The sequence below is a fragment of the Camelus ferus genome, chromosome X, assembly GCF_009834535.1.
Source record: "Camelus ferus isolate YT-003-E chromosome X, BCGSAC_Cfer_1.0, whole genome shotgun sequence".
In the NCBI taxonomy this organism is placed as follows: domain Eukaryota; kingdom Metazoa; phylum Chordata; class Mammalia; order Artiodactyla; family Camelidae; genus Camelus; species Camelus ferus.
The window spans coordinates 51963915-51979977 of NC_045732.1; positions in this window are offsets into that span (position 1 = coordinate 51963915).

Consider the following 16063-nt stretch of genomic DNA (forward strand, 5'->3'; position numbering starts at 1 on the left):
GTTAAGTAATATTAAACCTATGCTAAAAGAAATATTGAAAGGTCTACTCTAAATAGAAAAGAAGCAGGAAGCTACAGAAGCAAGAAAACCATAAGTGGAAAAGCAATAAATATGATGAGTTGCAAGAGAATAAACAAGAAGATGCAAAAAAAAACCCCAAAAAACAAACAAACAAAAAAACCCCAAAACTTCAAAATTATAAACAAAAGGTGGGAGAAGGGGAGAGGGGAGCAAGAAAATATAGATTTTTTCTCTCTGTTTTCTTTCTTTTCTTTTTTTTTCCTTCATTCTTTTTAGGATGTGTTTCAGCCTACATTACTACCAGTCTAAAGCAAACAGGTATATAAGGGGTTAACATACTTGACAAACAAGGTAACCACAATTCAAAACCATACAACAGAGTTACAAAAAAACAAAAAGAAACCAAGCTAATACAAAAGAAAATTATTAAACCAGAAAAATGCCATGTGATATCACTTATATCTGGGATCTAAAAAAAAGACAAACAAACTTATTTATAAAACAGAAACAGACACATGAACATAGAAAAAAACTTATGGTTACTAGGGGTGTGGGAAGGGGTGGGAAGGGATAAATTGGAAGTTTTATATTTGCAGATACTACTATACATAAAAGAGATACAACTAGTTCATACTGTATAGCACAAGGAACTATATTCAATATCTTGTAGTAACTTACGGTAAAAAAGAATATAAAAATGAATATATGTATGTTCATGTATGACTTTAGCATTGTGGTGTACACTAGAAATTGACACAACATTGTAAACTGTATACTTCAATAAAAATATGTATTTAAGAATTAAAAAAAAAAAGAAATACCTGATTCCAAAAATTGGATGTCTCCTGACATTTCTACTCTAAATGAGAAATATGTTCTTTCTCACTAAAGCTTTTGCTTAACAAGTATATAATATAGGGTAAATACTGCCACTTGACCAGGGGAGTGGGAAATTCAAGCAAGAAAAAATGTTCATTTCTTTGCTATATTCAAACTTCTAAGTCACAATCAGCGTGTACTTCAAAAGAGCCATCATTTCTTATGCAGATATAATTTAACTTACTTATACATGCAAAGATTTCTGAAATCAGATGTGAGGTATGTTTTATGTCACAACGTTTCTTTTTTCCCTTAGGGGAACAAAGCTTGTTAGTGATTAATTAAATAGCTGACACAACCATTATAAAAGCTGAGCTACATTTGTGCATTAGCTCCTCCCTTCTGTCTTGTTTTAGCTTTCATTTTGTGAAGTATGGGAATATTTGTTTTAACTTGGTATACTTGATATTGTGTTACCGTGTATTAAAGTTTATCATCCCAATTTGATCCATTCCTTATGTAAACACAATCATTAAAGAAATACATTCTACAAGAAGTGAAACTTAAGCCAAATACTACCTTAAATCTTTGTTCATTCAGCCCTTTTTCTACTGGACTGTGCTGATTCTTGGATTCAGACTTGAGGGCTGAAAGCCAAATAAATCAATAATTTTTCTCAGGGAAAAATGAGCCCCTTGAGCATCAGTGGCAGAAATCATTTTTTGACCAGCCATTCATTCACAAGAGCAGGTTTCCCTTTGTGACCTGATTTCAATAATGAGTTTATTAAATTTATTATAAATTTGCAAAAATCAATGTTGCTAAAAATAATTTTTCAATAAATAAAATAACTACAAAATAATGACTTTCTTTTTAATTAATGCAATTACAAAAATGTTCCCACTCCATATCCTTATTAGTTTGTCTAGATTGTTGTAACTGTACAAAATTTAATGTATGAGTTAGCAAACCTCCTTAGGTTTTCTATTGCCCATTTTCAAATGAAATTTTTGTTATATTTCAAATGTAACATAAAAGGTCAGAAATAAAATATTAATGCATCTGCTTAATATAGTTACTGATGAGATCATCTCAATAAATGTTGGAACATTAGAATATTCAACTCTTATTCACATACACGTGTTACTAGCCACTATAATTTTATCATATTCTAACACAATCAAAGTGCTTTTCAATTATTTTTCCAAACTTATTTGTCACTACTCCTTTTTGTGATGACTCAATCACATCCCCAACATGCTTCAAAATATCCCTAGTCAGGAAAGATACTTTCTCCCATACTCAGACACTTGGATATTACTGTCCTTCAGAACCCCACTTAAATGTCTTTCTCAGCTCCCTTTCATGCTCATCCAAATTAGAAATAAATCTTCTGCACTTTATACTTCTCTAATCATTATAGATTTGTGTATAATGTCTTGTCTTTCTTATTTGACTACGATTCTCTCAAAGCAGGTACTGTCTTCTTAATCTCTGTATCCCTTATTGTACATAGCAGAGTGCCTAATACAAAATAAGAGCTCAACAATTGCTTGAAAATGAAAAAAAAGGTCACTCTACCAAATCAATTATTTTTATGATAGCAGAAGCTAGAATAAAAAGGCTTTTCTCTATCAATAATGATATATGAACTGGCAAAGAAATGCCAGTACAGGATGAAATATGAAGATGTGATCTAATTATTTTTAAAAATAGTCCCAGAGCACAAACTTTTCATAATTGAATGGAAATTCAAAATCACATCCCAAAGGTATATAGACATTGTTTTTGGATTATCTAAGTCACTGTTTCCCTCTGTTAGCATGAATAACCAAGAAATGGCTGTGACATATACACCTACATCATTAAATACAATGCAGAAAGGTGAGTAATATTCCCATTGAACCAAATCAAACCTGAACAATAGTTTTAAATATCTCTGGAAACAAATAACCCTTTCATATCCAAACTGAACACACAACAAAACTAAATCAATATAGAATTGATAGTCCAATAGTAATTTTCATGCTGTTCATAGAAAATATCACCAATAAGCAAATTTATATTTAAAGTAATGAAACTAAAAAATTGCAGTAAAAACCATATGAATTTTACTTTGAAATTTATTTTTTAAATTAAAAAGTATTATTCCATATAAGGCAAGATAATTTAATAAATAACTACTTACTATGTATTAAAGAAATAACTGAATATCTTAGAACAATTATAACTTTTAAAAATGCAATTATACTTTCAAACTATCACCTACAGGCACTATGGACCAATTCAGCATGGGTCTTTGATTAAGCTTCATCAAAGTAAACATTTAACAGCTCAAGCAATGCCTCATATATGAAGTTCACATTATGTCAGAGAACATAGGATGACAATGACAGAGAAATGTACATGCTGTGACTGAAAAGTAACACGAAATTTTTTAAAAAATCAGGTTTATATCTAAACGAGTGTTATTTCCTTCAAAATTTTTGCCTTGGGATATGATATACTACTAAAACTATTTTTTCACTGCTCAAAGCATTTCAGAAACCCTATTCAGGAGCTGCTTCCAGATTTGGTGACCCATTTTTACAATGGATGATGTGGAAATTTGGCTACTGCTTTGTTTACACTTTTAGTGGTTCCATTGATAGAGTATAGGACAAGGTCTGGTGAAAGAAGAAAAGAGCCAGCAGACAACTAGATGAACACACATAACTTTCCACTAGGAAGGGTAGGGATAATTGCATTAGGGAACATATTGCTGCAAACTAATTTGCAAATCTGTTGTTAGTGTCCTTTGCACTTGACAGCCTAGTCAAACTCCAGGCAGCTAGACCAAATTCTTAGTGTTGTTGACTTTCTGCTAGAGTTGTAGAGAAAATAGTCTCTTTCTACTTAATGATGTTGAGTATCTTTTCATGAGCTTGTTGGCATATTTTCCATGAAATAATTTCTATTCAAATTCTTTGTCCATTTTTAAAATGTGTCAGTGTCTTTGTATTGTTGAGATGTAAGAGTCATTCAGATATTATAGATACAACTCTCTTATCAGATCTATGACTTGAAAATATTTTCTCCTCTTCTATGAATTTTCATTACCTTGATGTGTGGCCTTTGAAGCACAAAAACTTAAACTCTAAAGATGTTCAATTTATTTTTTCTTTTGTTACTTGTACTTTTGGTGTCATATTTAGAAAAGCTTTGCCTTTAGGCAAATATTTTAGTCAAATCTTTCTTTGCTGTCAAAGCAACAATAATAACAAAAACAACAAAACAAACAAAAAAGCATAAAGCCATATGGACCTAGCACCCATACTAGGAAAACTTGTAAAGCAAACAATAGTGGTAAAGCACGACCACTATTCCATTACAAGTCTCAACCACCTTTTGGTCTCACAGACATGTCTGAATCATAATAAAATTGTTACAAACCTCTCCTTTCTCTATATGCTCCCTCAAGAACCAGTGTTGTCCCCTTCAGTCAAAAATAAAAGTTTTTTTTTATTAATTTGTTATAATAGTTATTATTTTGTTGAACAACTATTATTATCCAGATACTTTGCATACATTATCTTTAATCTTCACAACAACCATGAAAAACAGGTTATTATCCTCTTTTGACAGATAAGGGAACTTAGGCATAAATTTTTTAAATTGCCTGAGGTCACACAACTAACAAGTACTGGAACTAAAATTTCAATCTAGGTCTGTTTTGTTGTAGAGTCAACTTTTTATCATACTACATTATCAAATCTACCATGAGAGGCAGTAATATTTAGTAGTTAAGAATGTAGGTTCTGAAGACAGAGTATCTTTTCTTCCTTTGTTCCTCCTTTCATGTGAGGATCAAATAGGGCTATACATGTAAAGCACTTACTTAGAACAATGCCTGGCATAGAGTATATGCTTAAAAATCATTATTTATTATTATTTAGGTTTGATTCCATTTTAAAGGAGAATATCTGAAAAGGGCTAGTTTTCAGTAGCTAATAACTTCTTTATAAAATCAGTTTTTCATCCATAAAATGAGGAAAATATTTGTGTCATCAACTCCATAAGCATTTACTGGACGATTACATTCCAAGCATTTGCAGTAATGAACAAGATAAGTAAGATTCCTGCTTCCATGAACTTATTAATGACAAGTTAATAAACAGAAAGATGAGCAAAATAATTTTAGACATAAACAGGTACTGGGTTTTGTCAGTCGCTGCATGGTTGTTTCCTTAAGAGATGATAATACAAAGTTTGAATCACATTTTAAGTGGGATAAGAAGCTATTGAAGAATTTTCATCAGGAAAGTAGTAGGATTTTAGTAATGTTTTAAAAGCTTTGGCTGGCTGCTGAGTAGAGAACTAATTGTTAGGAAGCAGGAGCCATTCAATGTAGACCTATAGACCAGAGTATAAAGTAAGGATCATATAATATAAAGAATATAGCAGAATTTTATATTTGGTAAAGGATACAAACATTATTTTTTCAAAGGATAAAGAGTTGGTTATGGTGGAACTATTTACACATGGTGAGAGGGCCAATGGAAGAGATGTTCACATTTTTTTGGCTAAAATTTCCCTGATACCTGAAACTTGAACTACCAGGGCTGCCTTTCAACAGTTATGCACCGGTACAGCCCATACTAGTTCTTAAAATGTTGAAACACTTTTGTATTAATTGGTAAATAGCCACTATATTGAGCCTCATGAGTGCTCCCCATTCCTTGTAGTATCTAAGTATTTTTAAGACTTCATGTTTAATTTGATAAAGTAATTTTATCCCCAAAGTATCCAAGTCTCTCACTCTAGATTGTTTCCTTCTAGAGAACTCTGTTCCATCGTTCAGTATTACACTACAGATCATGATAATTTTTTAATAGCTCTGACCAGGTAGAAGAAAATTTTTGAAAAGCTTGAAGAAAAAATTGGAGAAGAGGTTATATTACATCTGCTTAGAATGCATTGTTAGACTTAAAAGGTAGGTCAGCCAATTCTCTCATTTTACAGATGAGGAAACTGAAGCACAGAAAGTAGAAGGCATTTATTGAAGATCACACTGATAGTTTATTCATTCATTTACATATTTTTTACTTGATGCCTGTTATATGACAACTTTGTAATAGATGTCATGGATATGAATATGAATAAGACATAGTCTTTACTTCCACTAACTCATACTTTAACCTTTTCCCATATTCTTATCACTACAACTTTGCCTTTGAAACCCGAGTTGTGAAGTCCCCTAGCAAGATGTGCAAGCAGAATGTTAGTGAGAGTATAGTGAAATATATAAAATGTGATATAACTATGAAGCATACTTTTTATAAAGTTCACTTGCTCTAGCAATTATGTGGCAATTAAAATGATGTAGTGTTTTATTAACTGGGTTAGTTCCTTTCTCAGGTACCCTACTTAAGGCCAGGGGACATTCATATTTGAAATTTTCTTTTTGGGTTTTGGGGAGGGATTTTTGGCTAACCTGCCCAAGATACAAAAGAAGCTAATCTGAACCATTTCCTTGCTGACTGATTTTACACATCCTTGTGGGATATGAGCCTTCAGCAAACATTCTCATGATAAAGCCATATATTGGCCCAAATACCAGCTCCAGCTTTCCAAACCTGATTGTCTTCATTTTAGTAAAAGAAAGGCAATCGTAATGCAGAAAAACCTGGCACAGAGCCAGGAGAGTTCACTATCAGTCTTTGAGCTTAGGAGTCAGACTCTATTTTTATTATATGTAAATTAAAAGTTTAAGAGATTAAATAAATTGTGGATGAAATAATTAATGGATCAAACTAAATAAAGCAAACATACTAATCTGATTGCTTTCTCTCAATACTATATTTCTTAGAGGAAAAATATAGACAAGAAAATTATCCTTATTTTGTGAACAAAAATAATGACACATATATAGCTTTTTAGAAATAACCAAATTTCTCAAATAAAATATATATATGTGTATATATATATATATATACACATATATATATGTCACCTTATATACCTTCTGATCACCATCAAGCTGTCTGCATTGCCTTAAACATCAAATAATCCCTGATTAAAATCACTTAATTTTTATCACCCAAATCAAATTATCTATAACTATAAGTCATTGACCTATTCTGCCATATCTTTGTGTGATAATTCCAAAAGCTAATGAAACTGCACAATCTCCACCAAAACTTTTGGAAAATATTTCCTGTCAAACCAAACCAAATAAAAATGGCAGAAGGCAAGAGGAAACTGCAGAGTAAGATTTGGAGGACTAGATATTGCTAACTAAAAATTGCCACTTGCCATCTGCCTCTACAAGGATTGGATCACTTTGGCACTTGCCATCTACCTCTGCTTGGATTAAATCACAAGCTGCTGCAGCCACTGACCTCAAACATACCCTAAAAGGAGTTCAGAAAGGAGATCAGGAATGAGGCACTCTGTGCTCTGGAAAAACTGGCTGAACAGGCCTTTAGATAGATATTTTCAGGAGAAGATTTTATGAGCCCAATTCTTTTCTGAGACATCTCCTCATGTCTAGAAAAGCACTAAAATCATTAACAGTGATATCTGCTCCTCGTGACTACAAGCAAGCCTCTGCCTAAACCTGTGCTTGACTGAACATCCCCCTTACACTGAAATCATATATAATACTAAGTTTTACCCCTGCCTCTGGAACACATTCTCAGAGTTTTCTGAGATGCTGTCTCCTGGTCCTCATTTTGCCCCAAATAAAACTTAACCCACAACTCATGTTGTGTGATTTTATTTCAGTCAACAATATTATTGCATTTTTTTAATTGAGTGAACATGACTAAACAGAGAGACATTTGAAGACAGTAATTTCCAACTAAGCTATGTTAACCTTCTCTTAAATAAGACATGCCTTGCAAGGTAAAACTTCAAATCTGGCTCAATTTTGTACTTGCTTGAAGCTAAAATTTGAGTTTTATCCAAAGCCTGGATTATTTTAGGATCTAGACTTTTATTCATCATAGCATTTATTGAGAAAACTCATTACATTGTCCACTTAGAACAAAAATTCTGTGCAGCTGCCTATGTTGTATGATAGTGTGTGTGTGTGTTAAATAAGACCAGATTCCACTTCCTTTTTATTTTATTTTTGTTCAGAAAAGGTTCCCTTTAATCACAGTTGCCTGATTAAAGGTTCTAGAAAGGAACATTTTTCCAAAAGAATTTAGGTTATCATTTTCTCTTTGGAAGAAAGGGAGAGAGATGGAGAGAGAGAGAAATGTAGACCTAGTGCTATTGCCATGTATATCCAATGAATTTCTGGAGGCCTTAGGAACCAAAGCTATAGAAGTGCAGATATCACAAAGACAAGGGTGAGACTCTGAAACATTATATTTTTCAATGTCTGACTCCAGGCTTGACTAGATCAGAAGCAGTGAAATTAAGCTGATAGTAAGGCAAATTTGACTTCTTATCACTGAGCAGCAAGCACCATTCAAGCCACTTTATACATCAAACCCCTCAGATTCTGAAGTGCCCAAGAACTATATCCTGTTTCCTGTGCTTCAGTCTCTCTGGCTTTGTGCACTTGGATAGGATGTCCTTAGAGCAGAGGCTGTATTTATAATATAAGTAATGCTTGGACCTTTAATACCACACAATGCTTATAGGTGGGAAAAGTTTTCTGGACAATCTTTTTTTCATTTTTATAATTCAATGAGGGATAAAACTCACATTAACACTTGAAATACATATACATGTTTACTGTAAAATACCTGTAAAATAAAATAGCTTAAAACTGAGAAAGTATATTATAAGTAAAGTCTTAGTAGAAAGAAGAGTGGTATATGAATTTTAGAATCACATATAGAATATTTTTATACTTCCCTATGCTGAATCAGTTAACAGTTTTCTTGTACATTTCTTATCTGTCCAGGTGGGAATTATCCACCTACAATCAAATCACAGCTTAAGACTCATCAATCTCTGGCTCTGCCTTCTTTTCCTACCATAACAAGATGGCATGTAAAGAAATGTTTTATTTTCAAGATAGATATATAAACATACTTTTCACCATCTGTCTCTTCTTTACCCTTACTTCCATCCCCACCAATACAAATTATTATATGTGATATACATGTGGAAAGGGATAAATTAAAGGATCTGAACCAGTATTTATCTTGACCAACACAATCTTCTGCTTGTTCTTAGAGTCATATCTTAGTACACAGTCAGGAATAGCTTGGTTTACAGAAGTGGATCAAGATGATTGGGAAGGCCTAGATTTAGCTCTGGAGCTATCTTTGGGGTATGTCAGATGCTGTAAGTCTCTGCCTTTTCCAAATACTTCTCTCTATAAGTACAAAATAACTTCAAATTTCAGGCTCAACCCTGTTCAATACATTAGTAACCCATTATCACTGACAGGTAGGATCTAGAACTGATTCTTTTAATCTCAGTCCTACAACTAAGCCAGATTCTGGGCCCAATAAGTCTTCCCAAATTCTGCTCTCCCTTCAGAGAATCCTCTTCTCCCAAGCTCATATCATAGTTTTCCAGTCCTTCTGATGTGGTTTTTGTCTTATCTTCCTGAATATATTAGTTGGCATTCTTTGTTTACAAGCAACAAAAAGTAAATCTGGCTAACTTAAGCAAAGTAAAGTTAATTGAAAATATATTGTTTCTTCATAGAAATGACTGGAAGGGAGAAGAACCAGGTTAAGAAATTGGCAAGAACCAAGGCAGCTCTTGGAGAGCTAAGAAGATGTAACTATAGAAATAAGAATGCTCTTGTAGAAAAAGAGTATGCACTAGACTCTCTGCTGGAATAGAATATGGTCAAACTTGTTTCAGTCTTTTTGCAACTCTCTTCAAGTTTTAAATTCCAAGAAAATAGTATTTAGTTGGCCTCATTAAGATCACTTGTTCATCTCGTGTTTAGGGGAGGAAGTGGGACCTGATTACAGACAGATGCAGTAGAGAAGAGGTAACTCCTCATAATGAAATTAAAATACTAACTAGGAAAAGGAAGTTTATACTGGACAACCAAAACCAACAAATCTCTATTATGCTGAATGTTTTCCAGCTTCCCCATTGTCATTTGAGCATTTCCCTTGGCCTTGAATACCTACCAGTTCTTGACATTTTTTTCTTTCCAAAAGCTAGACCTTTTTCTTTATACCCTCAGCTATTGCCTGGGGGTCTCCTCCAATCTGCACAGCTGATCAAAAATCCTAAGGTTGCCATCTCATGCTCAAACACAAATGTTATCTCTACTCTGAAGCTACTGCTACCTTCCACCACCCATCAGATCACACTCAAATCAAGTTCATTCATTATGCACCCTTGGAAAGTGTGATTTCAACTTCAAGCCATCCTTCTTTTAGGATCTGAGCCTGGTCCTGTCCATCTTTAGTTTACTACTTCATGCAGAAACTAGTCATTGAGGACTCAGCATACCTCACAAGTAGAAGCCATCAGGTATGACAGGCAGGGAATAAAGATCCAGCCCTTTAGATTTCTGTGAAGTTCAATTCAGAAGTGAAGTAGCATTCAAATAATATAACAATTGACAATAGTACACATTTCCATGGCAAACCATAATTGTAAGTTACAATGTTTCTCAAAGTATGGTCTCCTGACCACTGGCATCAGAATCAACAAGAGAGCTTGTTAAAAATTAAAAGTGCTTGGCTTTACCCCAAACACAATGAATCAAAATCTCAGATCATAAAATACAGTAATCTGCAATTCTAATGCATACCCGAGTAATTGCTATGCATACTAAAGTCTAAGAATGGTGAATATGAGATTATCTGCTGTAAGATAATGGTAATTCCCAACAGGCCAGCTGAGTAGAGAAAAAAGGGATTCAGGAGGCTAATATTCAAAAGTCTAAGTAGACCATCAGCTAGATAACATGGATTTAGCTACTGCCCTTGGGTTCAGAAAGAATTTATATGCAGTTTAGATATATCTGTGGGATGTCCTGACAGCACAGAGAATTATAATAATTGACTTTGGATTCACCTAGATTCTTTACTAGCACCTCTCAGATTAGATCTAGAATTCACCTCTGACATCACCATCACCACTATTATCACCACCTTAGAAACAAGATCATGACAATTAAAAATTACAATGGCTTTTTTTGAAAAATTAAAATTTACTCTAGAAAGTGTAAATCATGTTAATCTTCAAAATATCTTGCCCCTCATCTTCATTTCTAATCAGTGATCTTATGTGAATTCCCATACTTTATATGTTATTTGGCAGAATTGTAATATACTATTAAAAGTCAACTCCCTCTGTGCAGTGTGGCAAAAATTAAAGATAAAGGAGTAGTTTGACCTGGACTGTTTGTCTTTATAAAGAGTTTGGAGTCCACCTTGTATATAATAGGAAGTTGATTAAGTCTTTTGTTAGAAAGAATAATGTGATAAAGGAGGGGAGGATATAGCTTAGTGGTTACAGTACATGCTTAGCATGCATGAGCTCTTGGGTTCAATCCCCGGAACCTCTGTTAAAAAGTAACTTAACAAATAAATAAACCTAATTATGTATCACCCCAAAAACAAAAAACCCTACATACATGAAATAAAATATTTTTAAAAAGGAATGGTGTGATAAAAATATTTTACAAATAAAGCTGTTTTAAACTGCATAGAGAGTGTATTTTAAAAATGTAGACTGAATAGAGAATGGACCAGAGTCCATTATGAAGACTAATTTGGAATCTGTTGAATAGTTCTAGATAAATATGGTGAAGTTTCAATTTAAAGCTTAGATAGAGAGGGCCCAGATTTGGGTTGAGCTGCCATTATTTGATATATTGTGAGAATAACTGTAAGATATCTAGAGTGAAAGACTAGGTGAACTGTGATTCCATTTACTGAGATTGATAATAAGGAATAAGGAGAATATTGTGGAAAATTATTAGTCTTATTTCAGACATTTAAAATTTCACTTCCTCGTTCCTGACTCCAGTTTCTCCATCAGAGAAATGTAAAGGCTGGACTATATGCTCTTCAAAGTTTCACCTCTTATAATCTATAACACTACTTTTTTCTTCTGCTATAAATAGAAAACTATAAAATTTAGGGCCATATGTTTCTTCATATAATAGGAGAGATGCTTTGGGATTCATGCTATTGCATGTACCTTTATTACTACCTACCTCATGCTTCATACTTTGATAAACTAATTTAACAAAGCAATATATGTATTGAAATCACCATAAGATCAATTATGATCTATGGAAATTAAATAAGAACATCTTTTATTTTCACTACCTTTTTAAGATTGTTTCTGTTTCTTTTCAAGGTGTCAGTCCACACAGTGATCAAAGTTTCCATAGGCTTAAACTTTCAGGATATCATTTCTGATTCCTCCAGGGAACAGGTCATAGGTAAACACTTTAGGTCACAAAAGAAAAATCTCAGGAAGTTTTATTTTTTAAAACTGAAATAATCATTATTACAAGTTTACACAAAATTTGGAAACTACAGGTTAATTTACAGGTTTATTAACTAATTTACAGCAATATATTTTTCAGCACTGAAAAGCTGCAAAAGAATGAGGTAATTTGTACGTCAAAAATTTTTGGAATGCTTAACTAAACTATGCATTTTGTACAGATAAAATAGTGGAGCAATACCCGGATCTTTATTTCTAAATGTCATTCTCCAATTACAGGAACCAGGATTTCTTAGAGAAATGGTGGATCCTAGGGATGTGGCAGGAAAAATATAAGTATATCATAAGGATTCTCCAGAGAAACAGAACAGTTAGTGTGTGTGTGTGTGTGTATGTGTGTGTGTGTGTGTGTGTGTGTGTGTGTGGAGAGAGAGGAGAGAGAGATAGAGGTTTATTATAAGGAAGTGATTCATGCAATCATGGAAGCTAAGAAGTCCCAAGACCTACAGTCATCAAGCTGGAGACCCAGGTGTGCTGATGGTGTAGTTCCAGTTCCACTCTGAAGGCCTGAAAAGCAGGATAGTTGGTGATGTAAGTTCCAGTCTGAAAGCCAGCAAGCTTGAGACACAAGAAGAGCTGATGTTTTAGCTTGAGTCTGAAGGTAGGAATAGACCAATGTTCCAACACAAGACAGTCAGGTACGAGGAGTTCCCTCTTACTCAGCCTTTTTGTCTTATTTAGTAAGGGCTTCAACTGATTGGATGATGGCCACACACATATGGGAGGGCAATATATTTTATAAGTAATTGTAGTCTATTGATACAAATAATAATCTCATACCAAAACACCCTAACAGACACACCCAGAATAATGTTTGATCAAATATCTGGGCACCCTGTTGCACTGTCAAGTTGACACACAAATTAACCATCACAATGAGCCTAGAGCATCTTATAGTGCCAGAAAGTAAAGAAGTGCTCAAGAAACAAAATAAGGAATGTCAAAACAACATAAGAGCCAGTATGAAAGACTCAGAATGGCCAAATCTGAAACAATTTGGACAACAAAATAGATATTATAGCATTAGATTATAACCCAAAGCATAAAATAAATATCCATGAGTTACTAGTAATAAATAAATAGTTAAATAAATAAATATAATGGAGAAGCAGAGACACTTCTTCCCTACAGAAGAATTCCAAGTGATATATATAGATACCTTCCCTTCTCAAGGATATAGAGCTTACTCCCACCCTTGGGTATAAGCTGAACTTAGTGACTCCCTCCAAAAACAGAATAAATATGGGTTATAGGGTGAATGTTTGTGTCTGACTCAAATTTTATATATTGAAGCCTTATCCATCAATGTCATGGTATTTGGAGGTGGGGTTTTTAAGAAGTAATAGATTCAGACTATTAGGTCAAAGGGTTAGACCCTCATGATAGGATTAGTGCTGCTATAAGAAGAATAAAACAGAGATCCCACTCTCAGTGTATACACAAAGAAGAGTTTATGTCAGCACACAGCAAGAAGATGGCCATCTACAAGTCAGGAAGTGGGCCTTCATCAAGAACTGAAACTCCCAGCACCCTGGTCTTAGAATTTCCAACCTCCAGAATTCTGATAAATAAATGTCTGTTGTTTAAGCCACTTAGTCTATAGTATTTTGTTATAGCAGCCTGAGTTGGTAATAACTGTACAGTGGAGGAACCTCAGATAACACCTTAAGCAAGTGATCAAGATCAACATCACCAACGATGACATGTTGGTATTAATATATCCCTGTTATAAGATATAATATGAAGAGGCACTTCATCTCTGTGGTATTTTTCTCCAAACCCCATAACATCTGTCTAGGCCTGAGGAAAATATCAGACAAACCCAAATTGAGCTACATTTTACAAAATATCTGACCAGTACTCTTCAAAACTCTTAAGGTCAAAAGAAACAAAGAAAGACTGGGAAATTTTCACAGGCCAAAGGAGACTAAAAACGCATAATTGTTAAATGCAATGTGATATATAGGACTGTATCCTGGAAAAGAAAAAAAAAAAAAGACATTACTGGAAAACCTGAGGAAGTCCAAATGAAGTCTGAAGTACAGTTAATAGTAATGTACCAAAGTTGGTTTCTTAGTTTTGACAAATACTCCATTTTACATTACTGGAAACTGTTAATAAAAGGGGAAATGGGACTTCTTTGTACTATCTTTGCAACTTTTCGGTAAATCCAAAATTATTTCAAAATAAAAAATGTTTTAAAAATATGAGTGTCAGGGTTGTTAAACACAACCATTATTTAAAAATAAATTATAAACTTGTAATTAAATAATATTAAAAGCAAAGTGAATTAATACTCAAAATTCATAACTTCCTCTTTATTTTACTACATTTTACTATGTCTTTAGGTCATTTATATCTATCTGTATGTTGGAAATAAATAAGTATGTGCTTCTGTGTTTGGTTGACTGCTCACTGGTAGCTTAAAATTGGCTTTGGTTGGATTATTTATACTATGGAAATCAGCAAATACTATGAATTAGAGCTTCCGTCTCACTCTGCAATCCCTATCTCACTGAGAGCTAGTTGTTAAAGATTTATCAACATATAACTGCTGCTAATACTGTACAATATCCTTTTAATGAGTAGATCCCTAATTCTGATTGCATCAGTAGACAACAATCAACAGTTTTATCTTTAGAGGTCCTTTGCCACTAGGCATTTTAGACCCTGGGGAATAATTTTAAGAAGTACGTTATGTATAATGGCATTTCTGTGGTTTGAGCTGTGAAACTACTATCTTTTCTCTCTCATACTCCTTCAATTAGCTCCCTTTATCTTGTTAGCCATCTGGAGTGGGAATCATAACACTAGTAAAGTTACAGATTCTTAGCCTAAGATCTACAGATGGGATTCAGAGGATCTGGGAAGTCTTTGAAAATTGTACACAACATTTGGAGTATATGTGCATTTGAACAGAGGGTCTACAGCTTTCTTCAGACTTTCAAAGGGGTTATGACCTAAATAAGATTGAGAAACATTGATATTGAGTACTTTTCAGAAAGAACTATGTGTACATTGTGTAAGATGATACAGCCAAAAGAAGCCAAGTGACACATCCCACTTACACTTGTATGATAAATGAAAAATTAACATCTGGTGGTAATTTAGCTTACTTGTCAGTCACCTGTCCTTTCACCATTCTCTTACTAATACCCTTCCTAACTACCTAATCCCCTCATTATTTCAGAAAACTTTTCTACTTTTTTTCATTTTTTCATTTTATTGTCATCTTTTTTCTCCTTTTTTGCCCTTTCTGTGTCTCCAGCACATCCCAAACAGGATATTCTGATGTCTTCTTAATTTGATTTTGCTTTGAATAACTGATTATAAAGAGTTTATATTAAAACCAATGAACAAAGGATGTTTTATTGTGAAAATCTTAATATATTTTTAGAGAATCACTAGTAATATTTAGGTCTATGATGAAAAGAGAAAGTTTTATGGAAATATTTGTGCCTTTTTTTTTTTTGGTCTAAAGTCTAATAGGAATATTCAGGGACAGAGTTTAACAAGTGAAAACCAAAGAGTAAATGCTATGGAGTCAGATCAAAATGGGTTGATAATTTCATCACTTATTTAGTTGTGTGACCTTGGGCAAGTCAATTAATCTCTCTAAACTCAGGAATAATAATGTTCCCTAACTCACAGAACTGTTATAAGATTAAATGAGATAATAATTGTGAAGTGTTTACCCCATGCTTGATACCTAATAAGCACTCAATAAAGGTTAATAATTATCATAAAATAAACTAAAAGGGAATTGGGCTAAATCTCCATCTTC